At 44.4% G+C, this 18,748-nt stretch overlaps 1 long non-coding RNA gene across 1 annotated transcript in view; it reads left to right on the forward strand.

Annotated features, from left to right (window-relative positions):
* Positions 1 to 6,116: 6,116 nt before the first annotated feature.
* The window catches only part of F930017D23Rik (RIKEN cDNA F930017D23 gene), a 37,488-nt gene continuing 24,856 nt past the window's right edge, over positions 6,117 to 18,748 (forward strand). The window contains exons 1-2 of the long non-coding RNA NR_033558.1: positions 6,117 to 6,253; positions 17,037 to 17,208. This is a non-coding gene — a long non-coding RNA (RIKEN cDNA F930017D23 gene). The remainder of the gene's footprint in view (positions 6,254 to 17,036; positions 17,209 to 18,748) is intronic.

Genomic DNA, 18,748 nt, shown 5'->3' on the forward strand with positions numbered 1-18,748 from the left:
GGCCTTTGCTGCAGCAGAATGAGCACTGGACAATGGCTCTGGCCAGGGTGGCATCCAGGACCATGGTTCTGAACTCCTGATCCTTTGGCTACTTTGGTTATAAACTCAGCAGTCAGTGCTAGGGATGGATAGTATAGGAATCTGTTTGGGCTTTACAAAGTGGGTCGTCGGCTTTCTTGGTTATTTAAATCCTTCCAAGGGTACCTTTAGGTCAACCTTTACATGGGACAAAAACACCACATTCTTCACATCTATGTCTTTCCTAGAACTTTTTGCATACCATTTTTTCAACTCATGTATCCTCAAAGTCTATCTAGTCCAATACTTGGCCACAGCCCGTGAGCCACTATGGATGGATATCTCTGGTCATTACTCTTTCCAAAAAAGAATAGAAACAGTAGGTTCTTTGCCTGTAATTCTGCCCACAGGGAACATTTTGATTCACCAATGACCACCAGGAATGTCTTAGAGATATTTAGAAAGCTGTCGCTGTCTGTGTTTGTGTGGTGCTAGCATGTTGTGTAGAGGCAGATCCAAGTCTTCTCTTTCTTGGTCAGCTGATCATGAGGCTGTGAAGAAGAAGGTGAAACAGCCAGCAGAGGGGCCACGGAGGTGTCTCAGCTCTTTCTTCATGGGAGTATTTGTACTTCCGGGGCCTTCTGTGTACCACGACACAGTGGATGCTCCTCCAGTCCAAAGCTAACTTCATTGCCCAGAGGGTTAGACGACTATGCTGGCGAATCTTACACTGTCAACTGCACTAGGTTTAAAATCATTATGGAAACAATCTTCTAGGTGTGCCAATAAGAACATGTCTAGAAGCCCAGCGTAGTGGTGCACGCCTTTAATCCCAGCACTTGGGAGGCAGAGGCAAGCGGATTTCTGAGTTCGAGGGCAGCCTGGTCTACAAAGTGAGTTCCAGGACAGCCAGGGCTATACAGAGAAACCCTGTCTTGAAAAAAACCAAAAAAAAAAAAAAAAAAAAAAAAAAAAGAACACGTCTAGAGAGGTTTAAGAAGGGAAGACCTGCTTGGAGGGTAACAAGCTCCTACACCTATCCTTCCCTGCCTCCTCACGGTGGGCATGCAGCATCCAGCTGTCCCACGCTCCTCATGACAACTCTCCCCAACCATGATGGACTATGCTTTTTAACTGTGAGGCTGAACGTCCCCTCCCTTAAGTTATTTTTTTGTTAGGTATTAATAACTACAGCACATAAATAAAATAACGGATACAGGAAGTTGATACCGAGAATAGAGCTGTTGTTGCAATAAACCTGACCATGTGGTTCCTAGGTCTTCAGAGCTGCTTTGCAGAATATGGAAGAGTTTGGAACTAGAAAAGCCCTAGCTTACTTCATGAGCTATTCTGGGGACAGTTTGGAAAGCCAGGATGCTAAAGAACACCTTGACAGTCTCAGCCCATGAGGTTTTAGAGAGGAACACAGAGTTGTGGTCTCGCAAAGAACCTGCCCACGTTCTGCCTGGGTTCTGGGACCACAAGTAAGGTGGAACTGAAAGGTAATTCGCTTAGTGCAGGATCTCAAGACAGCATAGCAGTCAGTCAGTCTATCTGTTTCTGTTCACTATTCTTATGAGGCCAGAAAGGGAAGCAAATGGGGCAGGGAGATATGAAAATGGGCTCTTTGGCCAAGAAAGCTGTTGAAGGTTGTAGACAAGGCAAGGCTGCAGGCAGCTGTAAATGTTAAAGAGATTAGCACTAGGAAAAAGAAACCTGTTACCTTGCACTGGGGCAAGAGTCCACTCACTGCAGGCTGCAAGTTATAAAAATGCTAATTCACCCGAAAGGAGAGAGACTGAATTAAGAATGCAGATCAAGCGGTCCCCAGCTCAAAATAACCACCCAGAAAACTGCTTCCCTGGGGTCAGCACATGGATGTCACCGTGGCTCTGCTCCTAGGCTCTGCTCAATGCTACATCTCAAGCTGGCAGCAGAACTTGGCCGTGGGGCTTACGCAGGCACAAGAGACGCAGGAGCATTTGCGCTAAGGTTTCAGAAAGCAATGGGTGGCAGAGTCAGATTTCCTAGTAGGAGAGGCCTTGAGTGGTCGTTGTGTGAAGCTGTGAAGGTGAATCTTACATCGCAATGGAGACCCCAGGATGCGGCTTGGTTGGGTAGGTTGGTGGGCTTGTATAAGCACAGCAAATAACAGCTAGGCCACTGAAACCTGATGCTGAGATGATTCTATCGTGAGTGACCCCCCCCCCTCCCCCACGCTGGGCGTGGAGTCGCTGGATTTAATGCTTTCTCTGATGGTTTAGGTTTTGTTTGTCTGGACGACCTTTGCTATGGTCCCTCTGTCTTTGGAATGGAAATAGTTAACTGCCCCCCCCCATTGTATATTGTGAGTATGTGCCCTGCTTTTTGATTTTTTTAGAGGTCCCCAGAAGAGATGTTGCAATAGCAGTGGCGACCTTTTAAAGACTATAGGGATTGTTAGAGAAGGACTAAGTGCATTTTGCTTTATGAGAAGAAAGGGGAGTTCTGGGGCCAGGGGTGGAACGCTGTGACACAAAGTGCCATGTCCGAGTGTCAGGTAGAAAAGGGATGAGATCATTATGTTCATTTTGACAGATATTTTGAATAAATGACCTGGCACTCAGTGTGCATGGTGGCCCTTGGTTAAGAGGACAGTCTACTAAGGCACAGAACCAAATCAACAGCTGCTTCTAAAAGAAAGTCAGAGGGGGAGGGGCAGTGGGAGGGGGAGGGATAGTAGGAAGAGGAGAAGGAGAAAGACAGGGACAGGGTCGGAGGCAGGCTAGCAGGCAGGCACACACAGAGAATGGTACCAGGCCATTTATCCTAGCTACTTGGCGGTTGAGGCAGGAGGCTGGAGAGTTCAAGGCCTGTCTGTACACAGAGTGAGTTCAAAGCTAGCATGGGCAATTTAAGTGGGACTCTGCCTCAAAATCAAAAGTGCAAAAGAGGCTGAAGGTATAGCTGGGATTGGAACAGCTGCTTGGAGAAATTCCTAGGACCACAAAGTCTTTATCTGCAAAAGACAGAGGGCTTTGCTTTGAAATCTGAGCTCTGACCATCATAGCAAGATCTTTTTATTTTTTGAAAGATTTATTTATTTGTTTGTTTGTTTATTTATTTATTGATATGTAAGTACACTGTAGCTGTTTTCAGACACACCAGAAGAGGGCACCCGATCTCATTGCAGATGGTTGTGAGCCACCATGTGGTTGCTGGGATTTGAACTCAGGACCTTCGGAAGTGCAGTCAACGCTCTTAACCAATGAGCCATCTCTCCAGCCCCATCATAGCAAGTTTGACCAAAAATGCTTATTAAAGAGGAACCAAAATTGGAAGTGTATCTTCATTTTAGTATACTTGTTTTGTAGTGCTAAGAATCAAACCCAGGGCCTTGTGGATGACAGTAAACATGGCACTTCTGAGCTACATCCTAAGTGAGAGAAAGATTTAAGAAGGGAAACATCAGGGGCTAAGAGACGACTCAGCAGCTAAGAGCTGTAGCTGCTCCTTCAGAGGACTTGAGTTCGATTCCCAGCACTCCCAGTTCATAATCACTTGTAGTTCTAGTTCCACGGGATCAAATGTCTTTTTCTGCCTTGCAATGATTGAGGCCAGCCTGAGTTCCAGGACAGTAGGGCTATACAGAGAAACCCTGTCTTGAACCCCCCCCCCCAAAAAAAGACAGTGATTGGTAGTTGAAGAACTGTTTTTTGAAAGCTGTTTTAAGTTACTCTGGGCTCTCTCCTAGTTACAAGAAAAGATCTCTTTCTTCATTTCATGGCTACAGTTTATGTATTCACACTTACATTCTGGTCATGTAACTCATGGCTAAGTTGAGAAGTTGAGTAATGAATGAGCAATGAATGAGTGTTTCGTCACCAAAATTTACATGGCACACAAAAGCAGACAATAGAGGCAAGAAGTGTTTGACACGGTGTCATGAAGTAAAGATGTAAAAGACATGGTTAGAACTAAACACACCCTGAACCACACCCAGGATCACCACTGTCCTTCAACAGACCTTACACCATTCGGGCATCTGACAAATGTGCGTATCTTTTATTTTTCCCTTTTCATAGACCCCACTTAGGGTCGGGTCAGTTATCCAGTATAAAGAATTTCTTTTCTAATTTTGGTATGATGGTCAAAATTCACCATCTTGGGGTGCTTGCTTCTTGATTACCCTTCAGATTAAAACTCAGTTCTAAAGTCAGTTTACATCTGAGAAACTGTAGGAAGTTTCCATATTTATGATTTCTGACGGGAAAGGAACTGTCTCCGAGAGCGAAGGGTCTGAGGCACTTTAGCTGTCCCGCCTCTTGGCAACTGGCAGCAAGGAAGCTTGGTGAGAGGCACACTTGCAGAATGGGTTTACACTTCCTCTCCACAGACATCGGCTCTTCCAGTCAGGCCACCGCGCCCAAGTCACTGCTCACACACCAGAGATGCCTTTCTCTCGTGGCTCAACCTTCTAGAACTGAAAAATCTGTCATTTAAGTGAGAGGCATCTAGGTGGTTTTTCTCAATCTGTCCGTCCCTGCCACCGCTAGCTGTCATGACCTTTGGGAGCTGTGAGTCCTCCTCATCTCTCTCCTTCTAGCTGTCCTTGCCCCTTCCCCCAAAGTATCGCTCCTTAGTTTAATACCATGGCTGCCGTTTGCCTACAAGAGCAGGAATCCCCACTTCCAGTGCTTAAGGCCCTTTCCAATCTGACCCTAGTCCCAAGTTTCAGCCCATCTTCAGCCACATCAGACTGCTTACCATCCTTCAAATACCTTCTTTTTCGTATCTGTGTGACTCTTTCATTTTCTTTTCTCTCTGGTGTGTGGTGTGTGGTGTGTGTGTGTGTGTGTGTGTGTGTGTGTGTGTGTGTGTGTGTGGGCATGCATGCAAGTGTATCTGTGTGTGCAAGTGCACACGAGAAGTGTGTGTATGCTCGTGGAGGTCACGGTACAACCTTAGGCACTATTTACCTGGAGCTTGCCGAGTGGGTTGATCTGAGCTGACCATTGCTCCCCAGAGAGTCACCTGTGTCCACTTTCCCAGCATGTGGATTGCAAGCGTGGTGGATTATGTACCACCACTGCTAGAGATAGAGGAAGGTCTTCTCTAAATCAAAGGAAGAGTTCCTGAGAGACCAGCCATTTAGAAATAGTACCAACCACCATCAGGGTTTTTTTTTTTTTTTTAATTAAAAACATTTTAAATGTAGATCGTGATGATCAAATTCAGGTCCTTCCACCTCTAAGGCAAGCACTTTACTGCCAGGTCCATCCACCCCACTCCTGAACTCAGATCACATTCTTTGTTGTTGTTGTTGTTGTTGAGACAAGTTCTCTCTGTCCCAAGGCTATCCTGGAACACAGTATTCAGTCCATGTTGGCCTTGAACTCAGGCATTAGACACCACCCCTGGCTGTGGCTTCATGATACTTCAATGCATCCATCCAATGTAACCAAGGTGAGGGTGGTCGATCCAGGCTTCTGTTGGCTTTCAGCTTGTTGCCTGCTACCAAATGCTAAAAGATCTTAGCCAAAGGGCCCAACGTTTCTGTTACCCCGGAGTCTTGCCTGTCAGATGGGCTTGATAGTAATGTGACCTATCTCATGGGGTGGGTACAGACTCAAACAAGTTAACACACAAAGCCTCAGTACGAAATCTGGCCCATTGCAATGAATGGACACACTGGCAGGATTATTTCTTGCTAGGGCAGAAAAATTCGTTATGACTTTTCTGTCAACATTGCTGTTCCCTGAAAGAATCTGCCTTCCTCATTTCTTGGGCTATGGCAGAGGGTAGGTAAGCAATGGATGGTAAGTGAAATAGATTACTTTCATACTCTATTACCAGGGTAGCTGGGAAGAGGAAGGGCAGACCTCTGCTAGTCTATTAGGTCTGAAGAGAAGTTGGGACTATTTCTAAATGACTGGTCTCTCAGGACCTCTTTGCATTAGAGAAGAACCTCCCCAGCTATAACAGTGGGGTTCAATGACAGCACACAGCAGGGCCACTTGGGAAACTTGAGAAAATACTCATACTTCTCCCTGCCCAGGAGACTCTGATAAACAGGTCTGGGTGGAGCCCAGTCCTCCGGAGGTTTGAGGAGCTAAGCAGATGATTCTAAAGCACAGCAAAGTTGAGACACTAAATGCTGGGCGTGGGTACGAGCAATGCTGCCATCATTTCAATTGCGGGCTGGGCCAAATCTTTGTGCTCAGCAAAGACCTTTTCACCAGGGGCGTGAATAGAGGTAAGTGAGGTGGCCACTTTCTCCCAGCCCAGTTTGGTTCCTACCCAAAGGGGCATCGCAGTGCTGTGGCTCTGCTCTGTGTGCAGGAATGTCTTCCCTGAAGGCATGGAGATCCACGGAGGGTTGTGCTCTCTTGAGTTGGTGAATAAATAATCAAGGACATTCTTTAGCTGAATGGTACCTCTGAGCAGGAAGTGTGGTCCTACCACAGCAGGTCTTGTTTGAATGGCTGTATGGATTTTGCATGAATCACCCCTGTCCAACGCTGGAGACACCCTTTCCAGAAGATCCTGATTCCAGTCTGCATCCATCAACCAGTTGCAAGGCTCTTGGAAGCATCTCTGGGCTTTTGAGCGATTTCACTCGACCAGGTACTTTCTAGTTTATAAATACGAGAGGATTCCATTCCGCTTAGACAATTCCACGATTGAGAATGGGCTTTCCTTTCCCCAAGCTTACGTAAACTTGCTCTCCAACTCACAGACACTTGGGCATCGAGTTTTTAAGCTGAGCCCACAAAAACGAAGACAAGTTCACTTTTATTATTTCTAGAGACACCATCATCTTTAGTCAGTGACTTGGTGTTTTTTACCCTCCTGTACTTAGTGAGGACTTGGGAGAGATTTCTTCTGATGAATCAACATAATTGACTTTCTAATTAAACACAGTACAACAATTTTAAATTGTTTCATGGAGCTTATGAAAGACAGCTAGTGTCTCAACACTTGTTGAGACACGGGTGCAAATGCAATCAGGAAACGAGGGTTCCCTGTATGATCTTACAATTGCTGCTGTGCTTATCAGTATGTATTAGGGTTTGTATCTACTTATTACAGGTTGTGTATCTCTTATCTGAAAACCTTAGGGGTTGTATTTTATATTTTGGAATATTTGAATACACATGGTTGGATATCTTGGTGATCATACCAACCTCTAAACAGAAAATTGTTTTCATATATATTTTTTAAACACAGACTGAAGCTAAGTGTGTGTGTGTGTGTGTGTGTGTGTGTGTGTGTGTGTGTGTGTGTGATATTTATTAACTTACTGCAACAGAATCTCAGGCATCATAAGCTTCAGAATTGCTGTGTAGCCAAGAGTGGCCTTGAATGCTTGACCAGTTTGCATCCATCTTCTGAGTGCTGGGATTATAGACAAGTGCCATCACACCTGCAATGATGTATTTTAAGTCTTCCTGTGTTTTGACTGTCACATGTCACATGAGGTCAGATTTTGGGCTCAGTGGGCAAGTGTGCTGGCTATTTGTCTTAGGGTTCCATTGCTATGAAGAGACACCATGACCAAGGCAACTCTTGTAAAGGACAACATTTTAATTGGGACTGGCTTACAGTTTCAGGGGTTCAGTTTATTAACATCATGATGGGAAGCAGAGTGGCAGGCAGGCATGGTGCTGGAAGAGCTGAGAGTTTTTCATCTTGATCCACAGGCAGCAGAAGGGGACTGTCTTCCACAGGTAGTCAGGAGGAATGTCTCATTCACACTAGGCAGAGCCTGAGCATGGGTGGAGACTTCAGAGTCCACCCCCACAGTGACGCACTTCCTCTAACAAGGCCACACTTCCTAATAGTGCCACTCCCCATGGGCTAAACGTTTAAACACACGAGTTTGTGGGGGCCAAATCTATTCAAACCTCCAAACTCCTCTTCCAGAAGACCCAGATTTCATTCCCAGCACCCACATGTGGCTCACATGCATTGGGTAACTCTAGTTTTATGAGATCCAACACCCTCTTTTGTCCTCCTTGAATACCAACCACACACACACACACACACACACACACACACACACACAGACTCACACACAGCAGCAGCAGCACATCATCACTATTGCCACCACCACCACCACCACCATTGCCACTGAAGGTCCTTATGTTTTCATTGCAATCATATTACTGCGATATCTCTAGTCCCTTGTTAGAGACAGAGTCTCAGGTAATGAAAGGTCACCCCAAACTTAATATGTAGCTGGAAATGACCTTGCACTCCTGACTGTCCTACCCAGACTCCAGTGCTGGGATTATTTTGTGCAACACCACACCTGGCCCTGTGTGCATTTAAACAGTGATTCAGGCAGAAGTGCTGAGGTGTGTGGTCCTTATGTGGGCTCTAGAGAAAGGGTTTCCAAAGAATGTATGGTCGATGTCAATGTCGATACAGCCCTGCTACACACACACACACACACACACACACACACACACACACACACACACAAGAGGTTTCCTTCATTCATTTCTTATCGTTTTCATCAAGACAAATGAACAAGAAATAAGTATTTATATTTTCACATTCATTTGTTTGTTCGTTTGTTTGTTATTTGAGTCAGGGACTCACTATGTGTCTCTGACTGACCAGGAACTCATTATGTAAACCAAGTTAGCCACAAACTCATAAAGATCTGCTTGCCTCTGTCTACTGAGTGCTGGGATTAAAGGCGTGAACTACTATGCCCAACATAATAATTTTAAAAATTATTTACTTTATTTTATGTGTAAATACGTGTGTCTGAGTGTATATGTGCACTGCTTGCTGGCAAGAGCTCACAAAGGCCAGAAGTGAATGTCAGATGCTCTGAAACTGTATTGTAGGTGGTTGTGAGCCACCTCGTGGGTGCTGGGAATAGAACCTGGGTCCTCTGCAGGAGCCATCTCTCCAGCTTCTAACAGAAATATTTTTATCTGCGGCTAAAATAGTGCTGCCAATCAAACACACAGCTTTCTGCTTCCATATTTATGGGACATAAGACCCCTAAATATTTACAGGCAGAGACATACAATAAACAGAACACGAAAAAAGTTAATAATAGCTTTCTGATCAGGATTGGGTAGAAACTATTAGTGAGCAACCCCACGTCTGCCCCTACCCAAGGGCTTTTATACGGTTGGAGCCATGGCTCAGTGGTAGAACATGTGTCTAACATTGGTGTACCGGGTGTGATTCCTAGAAGTCAGAATAGAAATACCAACATGTGTCATAGGGTTTCACTTAGTACATTCCTATGTGGCCCCTGCCATTGCTATCATGATCTCTCTCCACTTTATCTTATTATAGTCACCTGGTTTTGCTGCTGAGGCTTAGACATTCCAGCCAAGGGAACTCATTTCACCGAGCTTCATCCATGGGTGGTTCTGGAGTGGGTTATCTATGCAAATGCAGAACTCATTGGGCTACACTGCCAGTGCAGGTGAAGAAACCTGAACCACAAGCTATCATGTAGATTGCCTGTTCAGTGACTTCGGGCCATGAGATGCAATCCTCTTGGCCACCACAGTGCAATAGCATGCATGAGTGTTTGGGTTCTTTGTGATGGGATCATGGTAGCTAGTGCTAGCATTTGTTGTTAAGGAAACGTAGAGATGCTTTGACACTTGGGCCGAGGGTAAAGGTGACATAGTAACAAAGAACCTGCTCAAACCGTAAGTGTGCAAATGGAATACGTATGGGCTGGGCTGAGCCTTGCCTCAGAAACATTTCAGATCTTCAGCATGACACAGAAGTGGAGGTGTAGGCTACAGAGGTCTTTGAATTTTAAGCAGAGCAGAAAGGCTTCTAGTCAAGGGCATGGGAAGGAGCCGGGGAAGATGACGAAGGAAAGAACTGAGCAGACTGCCCGGTAGCATCAAAGTGAGTAATGATGTATTTCCCTTCTGGGTTTTAATTTTAATTAAATAAAAACATCTAGGGCAAATGAGCTGGATATTGTTTTGTTCAGTCTCAGTCACAATGTCTCTTTAAACACCCAACTTACTGTTTCCTTCCTGTTATGCATTCAAGGTATGTTGATTGCTAATATAGTAAAATGAAAATCCTACAAAGAAGAAACTAGAAGTCATATGTAGTCCTACCACCCGGCAGTGACTAGTTCCTACCTGGGTGCTCTGCTCTTTTCCTCTATGCATTTATACACCTTTGTACATGAAGACATGTTTCAGCAAGGCATTTTTGTATTCTGCTTTTCATTTAATAATATGTTCATTATAAATCATTTCTTTAGTTCATTTATTTATTTATGACATTTTTGTTGTACTAGGGATTGAATGAAGGGCTCCACATTGCCAAGTTCTCTAACACTGAGGTCTCTATTTTTGTTGTTTACTCTTTTAGCAACTACATGATATTACGATCTTCAGATCCACTACACTTCCTAATCAGTTTCCCATGACTTTATTAGAATTTTAGATTGTGCTTATTGTTCTTCCAATTATAAATAGATTTTAACAAACATCTTTGTACCTACCTTTCGCTTATATTTGTAGTATGTATTACATTGTATATACACACATAACATGTGTATGTAATATATATTAAATGTAACATATACATTTATACACACACACACACACACACACACACACACACACACACACACACTATCCTCAGGGCTGGGGGTCAAACTCAAAACCTTTCACATGCTAAGCAAGCATTTTAACATTGAAAGAGGCCCCCAACTCCATTTCAATAAATTCTTAGGTGAGAAATTTTTGGTGGTTGTTGTAGTATTCCCTAAGATCCTCCTTTCAGGATCCAAGGACTCATTTTTCCTGATCCAGGGGTCTTCATTGCTAACAGCTCACAACTAAAATTCTTCCCAAGAATGCCTTTGTGAAAGAAAACTGTCTTATTTGAGCTTATGTCTTATCTTAGGGCACATTACTTCCAGGGCTTGTTTAGGTGGAGGCTAGCCTCCTTCTGCAGTCACTACAGGGATCCCAGTTTCAACTCCCATGTCTCCCTCCATCTGCCTTCCTCCTACTCTGTAGGGTGTTGCTGGCAGGACATTTCAGTGATGCCCCTGTCTCAGTAGGTCTACCTGCTTTCCCAGGATTTGACTTACAACATGTCACTGACATCTTGGAACCCCCACCTGTATGCTGGTTGGTGTTTGAGTCTAATCTGGAGAGCTGACAGAAGACTGCAGAGTTGGGAACAAGTGTGGGGGAGGGTGCGGAGTTTGGCAAGGGCCTGATTGCAAAGAACCAGATAAGCTGCTATGGATGAAGTAGAGGCCTGAGAAGAAGCAGAGGGAATGTTTCATTGGGTAATTTGAGGGCAAGTTTAATGAAAAGTCTATGTTCAAGGTATGGGCATGGTTCAGTAAAGGCATGGGAGATGAACAACAACAGGGAGCCGAACCATCAGTGACAGGGAACAGAAGTGGCAGCTGCAAGAGTGTGGAGGCTGGGCATCTGGATGCAGTGGCAGCCTTTAGGAGAGGTAGACATGTGTGTGTGTGTTACACGAGTCTACCTACATGTAGCTGTCTTTTGCCAATTTGTGGGTTCTTCTTCCACCCTTCACCATTTCCCACCTTTTCAATCCCCCAACACTAGATAGGAGAGAACAAAGAATAGAGAGCAAAGGAGAGAGATCCCCAAATAAAGTCAGGGGCTGGAAAGGGGGTGACATTATCATTAGACTATTTCTGTCTGATTAGGGGCATAAAGGTTCTTGGGGGCAAGTTTGGTCTTCGCTGTCAGGATATCTAATTTTTTTCTTCTGGTTGTTTCTTCTTTGCACATGACTACTTAAACTGTGACCATCAATAACCAACCAACAATCCACCCAGCCAACTGGGGATCCAGCATTTATGTACCCTCTGAGAAGTTCCCAGAACTCCAAACACCACATAATCACAGAAACTAACCTCAGCTGGCAAAACCATGCCTCTGCTAGAGCACGAGGCAAATCATAGTCATCTTCTGTGATGCAGCCCCATGTCCCCACACCTGGATTAAAAGGAAAACATATTCTTACAATATTTCTGTGTTTTTAAAAGAAGGCAAAATTTAAGAATTCTCACTACACCTGTGCATACACAAGAAAGCTTATACCAATTCCTATTTGCTTCATATGACATAGTTTTAGCTTAGAAAGTTTGTAATGCACGTATTACCAACCATTCCCAATCTAAAAGGGCACACGATCAATGGGATGCTCAACTTTGACTGGTTTCACTTGCAGCACACTGTTAGAACTAAGGTTATGTCAGATTTTTTTTCATAACTGGATAAGATGAACTGTTCTGTATTGGCATCAATTAACACTTACAAAACACAGATGTGAAGTTTTGGGATATTCCATCTTCAGATATCGTCTCTGCCACTCGTACATTTTGGCAATGAAATGATGCTATTGGCATTTGGGTAACATCCTGTTTTCTCAGGGAAGATGTTTTCATTTGCTGCTTGGCACACAAGAACCATTCTCCACTTTCCTCTACCCTGTTCTATGCCCTGCCTTGCTGACTGCCTCTCCCAGACATTCCTGACTTCTAGCAACTGCCTTGGTCAGTTCAAGGGACAAACTGGCAAAAGATAGGAGGGGTTCAGGAAGAGGGTTGGAATACAAATCTTTCCCCCATCTGGGCTTCAAATGAACCATGGCTGTCTGTGTGCTCAGCTGCCTGTGGGAGACCCTGCTTCCACAATTTGGCTTTCACTGGATTTCAGCCTTACCCTGGCTTGAGACCCAGGCCTCCCCTTCCTCTTTTGCGGCTTTCAGCCTGCCAACATTTTTCAAGCGATTCTTTCCTTCCAACCTTCAGTGAAAGCTTTGGCATGCTATCCATTCCAGGCCTGTTACAGGAGCTGTGTGTTTAGCTCATCTTGAGTTAAATCCAAAGAGGTAGAGCATCCTAGTAGATCATGACACAGTGTCATAACTTATTTCTTGTCTCGGGGATGTCTGCAGTGGTCCCTTTTGGCAATAGGTTCCCAGTGAGCCTCAGTATCCAGATTTGAGTCCCTGGGGCCTAATGTAGCAAGAGGTGGTTCTTGCCCTTGTTAGTCTGGGAGTGTTATGGACCAAAATGAACTCTAGCCAAGGTGTGCTTGGTATACATACACAAACCGTGGTCTACGTTAGCAGATCCATCTAAGATGCACTAACCCTGAATCTAGACCCGAGAAGCCACGTTTCTAATTTGTCATGGAGTTTAACTTAAGAAAAAAATCAGCTTTTATGTAAATTCAATTTATTATCTAAAAAATCTTTTCAAAGTGATTATAGCATAAGTTTATACCATGACTTCTCTTAATTAATTAATTAATTAATTGTACATTACTGTTTTGCCTGCATGTGTGTGTCTGTATGAGAGTGTTGGATTCCTTGAAAGAGGTGTCACAGACAGTTGTGAGCTGTCATGTGGGTGCTGGGAATTGAACCTGGGTCCTCTGAAAGAGCAGTCTGTGCTCTTAACCGCATAGCCATCTCTCCAGCTCCATACCATGACTCTTAAAACAACTTCTTAAAAAACAATGAAAGAAACAAAAACTGCAAGTTATCGAGAGTAATTGCCAAGGATCTTAAGTTGAATCCTTAGGTATCTGAGTTTGCATTGAGGGATTTAATCAAAAACAACAGCAGCAAGCCAGGGTCTTGCTATGAAACCCAGGCAGAAATCATAATGTGTCTGTCTTAGCCTTTGCAAGCTGGGATTACAGTGTGCACCTCAGCATCGCACGGAGGGATTTTTACTTATTTATTTTTTAATCTGGTATTTATAATTGTCATTTGATTACTTTTGTTTCCTTCCTTCCTTCCTCCTCTCCTCTCCTCTCCTCTCCTCTCCTCTCCTCCCCCCCCCATCTCTCCCCTGTAGCTCAGGCTAATCTGGAATTCCTCATGTAGCTGTAAGATAGCTAGTCTTGAGCATGTGACTGTCCTGCCTTTCTCTCTCAAGGTCTGTGATTTAAAGATGTGAGCTCTACTTGGAGGGCTAAGGGGATTTTAGAATAAGATTTATTGTTTCCAGTAGAGATGAACAACCAGGAAAAGCAAAAATGAAACTCCAAGATGATGGTTTGTTTGTTTGTTTGTTTGTTTTTTGAGAGGAAAGTGTAATAGCTACTAGAATGTCCTGGGTCTTCATACTCTGAATAATACGAATATTAGCACTATGAAGCATTTGCTGCAGATGAGTGCGTTTCTAGAAACATCCACAGGCTTCTCTGGTTTCACTCTCCTCTGTGCTCCTAGAAGCAGCTGCCAGAGAGCCTGTGATCTATGCCATTAGTGTTTATCTGCTCTGAGAATTCTCCTCTCTAATTACACTCTAGTTTGTGGTCTCATCTCTTGCTGAAAGACTCCCCCAGCCCTGCCCCCAGTCCCGTTGCCACGATGCTCTTAGCTCAGCTCACTGTGCCTGTGTTTTCTAGTTTCGACTTAGACAAGCGGTTGCTGGATCATGGGAGTGCTCTCCTTTGTGGCTCTACCTGCTGGGAAGGAGCGGGCCGCTGTAGTCAACTGATTTATTGGCTCTGCCTTCCCTGAGCTTCCAGATGGCTGATGGGTTTCTGGGGGTTTCTTAGCAAGGATGGCATTTATTAAGCTGAGTATGTTTCTTCATTTCTGCATCCATGATTGAGCTTGGACCGGAGTAATACAAAGCCATCTGCAAGGAGCGAGGGTGTGTGTGTATTCATATATATATATATATGACTGATACATTTGTGTAGCATTTGAAAGCAAAAGACCATTACAAACATGAATGTTTCCTGCTCTTTTAATTTATTCAAGAATTCTGTCACTGAATGTCAGAGTAAAACATCACTTTCATGCACTTTTGGCATGAAATCATTACACTTAGTCTAAACAAACCCTGAAACAGATGGCACAAAGACTCTAAGAACGGTTCTGTATTGGGACAGAAGCACACGTGGCCAGAAAGCAGGCAGGCCTAAGTGTTTTCATTGCTAAGAATCTCTCTGTTCTTTAGGTGATATGTTTGAACAACCTCAGCGAGTCTGGCTGTAAATGGGAACCTTTGTCAAAGCCAACGAGTTCCCTAGGCCATTTCACAATGGCGCGTTTGTGTTTGTAAACCCCAGGTACACATTTAAACAGACAAGAAGGGAAGCGGTTTCCTGCTTTCAGATAGCCCGGTATTGTTAGGTCTAGCGTGGCTTTCCTTCTGTGTCCGTCATGTTCTGGGCTAAGCACTGGGCTAGAGGAAGTTTGAAAATAAAGTACTTGTTGGATGCCTCTCACTAGTTAAGATTTTGTTATTACGATTACTAAAGATCCTGCAGGTACCCCCCCCCCCCCCTGCCCCAGGACCACAATGCCAGATAAACCCAACTACTGTTTAGTAATCACACATGTTTTTTTTCTTTCTTTTTCAGTGCTAGGGATTGAACACAGGGCTTTACACACTTGAGGGAAGTGCTGCTGAGTTCCGCTCCGGCCCTCTCTAAAAGAAGAGAAAATTAACTGGCTATGGAGGCTCACGCTTTAATCCCAGCACAGGAAAGGCCAAGACAAGAGAACTGCCAGGAGCTGAGGCCAGCCTGGTCTACATAACTTGTTTCAGGACAGCCTACACTATAGAATAAGTCTTTGTCTCAGAAAATAAACGAGCAAATAAAAAGAAAAAGAAAAAATAGAATTTCATTTAGGCAACAGTTCCTATTTGAATGGAAATATTTTTACTATTTTAATCTGGAACACCTACGAGGGGTCCTTGGATGACCAAGTGAATCCTCTCAGATTCTAGGTTTCAGGCGTGCCCGGGTTGGGCTACTAGATACTTTAGGAGCAACTTCTGAGCAAATGGAACGAAATTCCAATATGGAAAATTATATCACCAGAAGGGACTTGTCATTTATAATCTGACGTCACCGCCTGACTTCTTGTAATTGCGTTTGTAATTGACCTTACATTACATTTGATACTCTAAGGGCTCTGCTCTTTTTCTTTTCTCCTTTATAAATGACTCCACATAAAAATGTTTGCCAGGCATGGCGGCAAGAGACTGGATCATTGGGATGCAGTTAGTCAGATTGTGGAGGTGGAGCCTCCAGAGGGGGAAGAGCATCCTTATTAGACTTTTGACCAACCAGGTACTTTGTCTTTGGACTTTCAGCCAATGGCTTATTTTCTTTTATTGATGGTTATATTCCATGACCTACCAATCACTCCAGGTTTTGGGAAAACAAATCTTTTAAATTAAGGCTAGAGAGCAAGTATTGAGTAGAGAGTGCTTGCCAGTGACTTTGGCCTGAAACTGATAGGCACATTTTTGTGTACACACACAGACACACACCACACACACATACACACACACAAACACCCCACATATCACACACCACACATGCACAACATGCATGCAATGCATCGCACACACATACATACATATCATACACACATGACATACACACACGACATACACACACAACACACACACACCTACATACCATACACACATGACATACAGACACACCACACACACACCATACACCACACATCACATACATATACCACACACACACCCCACACACACCTCACATACCACACACACACACACATACATCACATACACACACACTCACCCCCTCATATTACATACACATACCACACCCACTCATACCCCCACACAGACATCATACCACAAACCACACAGACACACATACAGATACACACATCCCACACACACCACATACACAGATACACACACCACACACATATACACATACCATACATGCATACATACACACCACACACCACAACACATGCACACACACACACACACACACACACACACACACACACATACCATGCCACATACCATACAGACACACACAGAGATACATATCCCATACACCATACACATACACACACACACAGACACACACACACCATACACATACATGCACACACACATACCACACACACACACACACACCCACACACCCACACCCACCCCAGCAAAGGGTATTCTTTGTTGTGTATTTATTGCTGTTGGAACTTTCCTTACTCTGCTTTTCTAGAAAACCCAGTGGCTGGACTGAGGAGCAGTCATGAGACGGAAGCCACGGCAGATGGAAGCTGGACATTGCTTTGATCAGATGCTCAAGTGACAGGGGACGAGAGCTACCACCTCCAACTTTCCACAAGCTCTTGCTTGCAGTGCCCATGTCAGGGCTGAGATGCTTGCTTAAGGTCAGTCAGCTATGACTCCCTGCCCTCCACCCCGCATCCCAAGCCCATGCTGTACACAGTCCTCTGGCCACTTGAATATATGACTCATTTTAATATTTTGTTTTGCAAATGCAGCCTGACCTTTTAGCACAGTTAAAACTTTGAAAACAAACCTATGCTTGAAGGAGAGAGGAAATAAGGCTGTATAATCCTGACTTGGCCTTACCTGCCTGCCACAGCAGGGCCTTACCCGACTGCCGCCTCCGGCATCCAACGCAATCTGCCTTACTCTTTGGGCTTCTTGGTGAGTGTCTCCAGGAGACCATGGCATTCCTTCCTGGAGGAGAGATTCCTGAGGCCCAGAGGTATCTGGCTCCAGTTCACTTAAGCGAACAAGGCTCTAACGTTAGGCTTTGCCGTCTCTGAGACTACAAGATTTCTGGATGTCTCATTTACTTTCTATTAATAGACATGGGTCGTTATGGTTTATGTATACACTTATGTGTCAGAATTCAACCATTCATAGCCATATCATGACTAGTGGTTTAAACTCCAACCTCAGAGCAATAAATCCCATAAAAATTCCGACTGTTTCTGAAGTTTGCAGTTAACATGAAGCAGAGCAAAGCACATAGCTAGCTAAGAAACAGCACTTTCTTTCTAGGGAATGAAGCAAGCTCTAGACTACATTTGATGAGCTCCCGTGGGATACACATGAAGGCCAAGAAGATGGACTACAGTTCTGGGCCTGGCACAGTGGCAGGAACGGTGCACAAGCTCACTCTGCTGATGCTCATGACAGGCTGGGCAGAATAAACTTAAAGAGGGTCTGCCAATAACACGTGCTGGATGCAGGGTTCCAGGCTGAGTCTGACTGGTGTAGGGGCCTCTGCAGGAGGTTACAGCTCAGAAGACCACTCTGAACTCTTTGGGGAGTCAGTATCTCATTGCCTTAGTCAGAAGTGTTCCAGTTACTGGGCTAGAAAAGGCTGAAGGCCGGGGCGTGGTGGTGCGTGCCTTTAATCCCAGCACTTGGGAGGCAGAAACAGGCGGATTTCTGAGTTCGAGGCCAGCCTGGTCTACAGAGTGAGTTCCAGGACAGCCAGTGCTACACAGAGAAACCCTGTCTCAAAAAAAAAAAAAAAAAAAAAAGAAAGAAAGAAAGAAAGAAAGAAAGAAAGAAAGAAAGAAAGAGAGAGAGAAAGAAAAGACTGAAGGAAAACAGGCTGAAGGACAGGGCTGTGACTTCGGCTGCCAGCTTCTGACCAGCCTCCTCTGGATCTGCATGGTACCTTCCTTCTCATAGCAGACACATGACTGCCAGGTCCCCTGCTATCTTACTATCACACACACGGGGACCTGAGCAGCAGAGCCCTCTTTCAAAACTCTGGATAGAATTTGGAGGCAGTTTTACTTTTAACATTTTCCTCGTCTGGCCTAATCCCTTATGTTAGAGACATATTACACATCCTCATCACGTGCCCTCATCTTGTTTGGGAGTGCAGTTGGTTTGTACAGAAGGTTTCCAGCGACATTAGACAGTGGGCATATCAATTAACAC

This window comes from Mus musculus, chromosome 10 (genome assembly GCF_000001635.26).
Source record: "Mus musculus strain C57BL/6J chromosome 10, GRCm38.p6 C57BL/6J".
Lineage (NCBI taxonomy): Eukaryota > Metazoa > Chordata > Mammalia > Rodentia > Muridae > Mus > Mus musculus.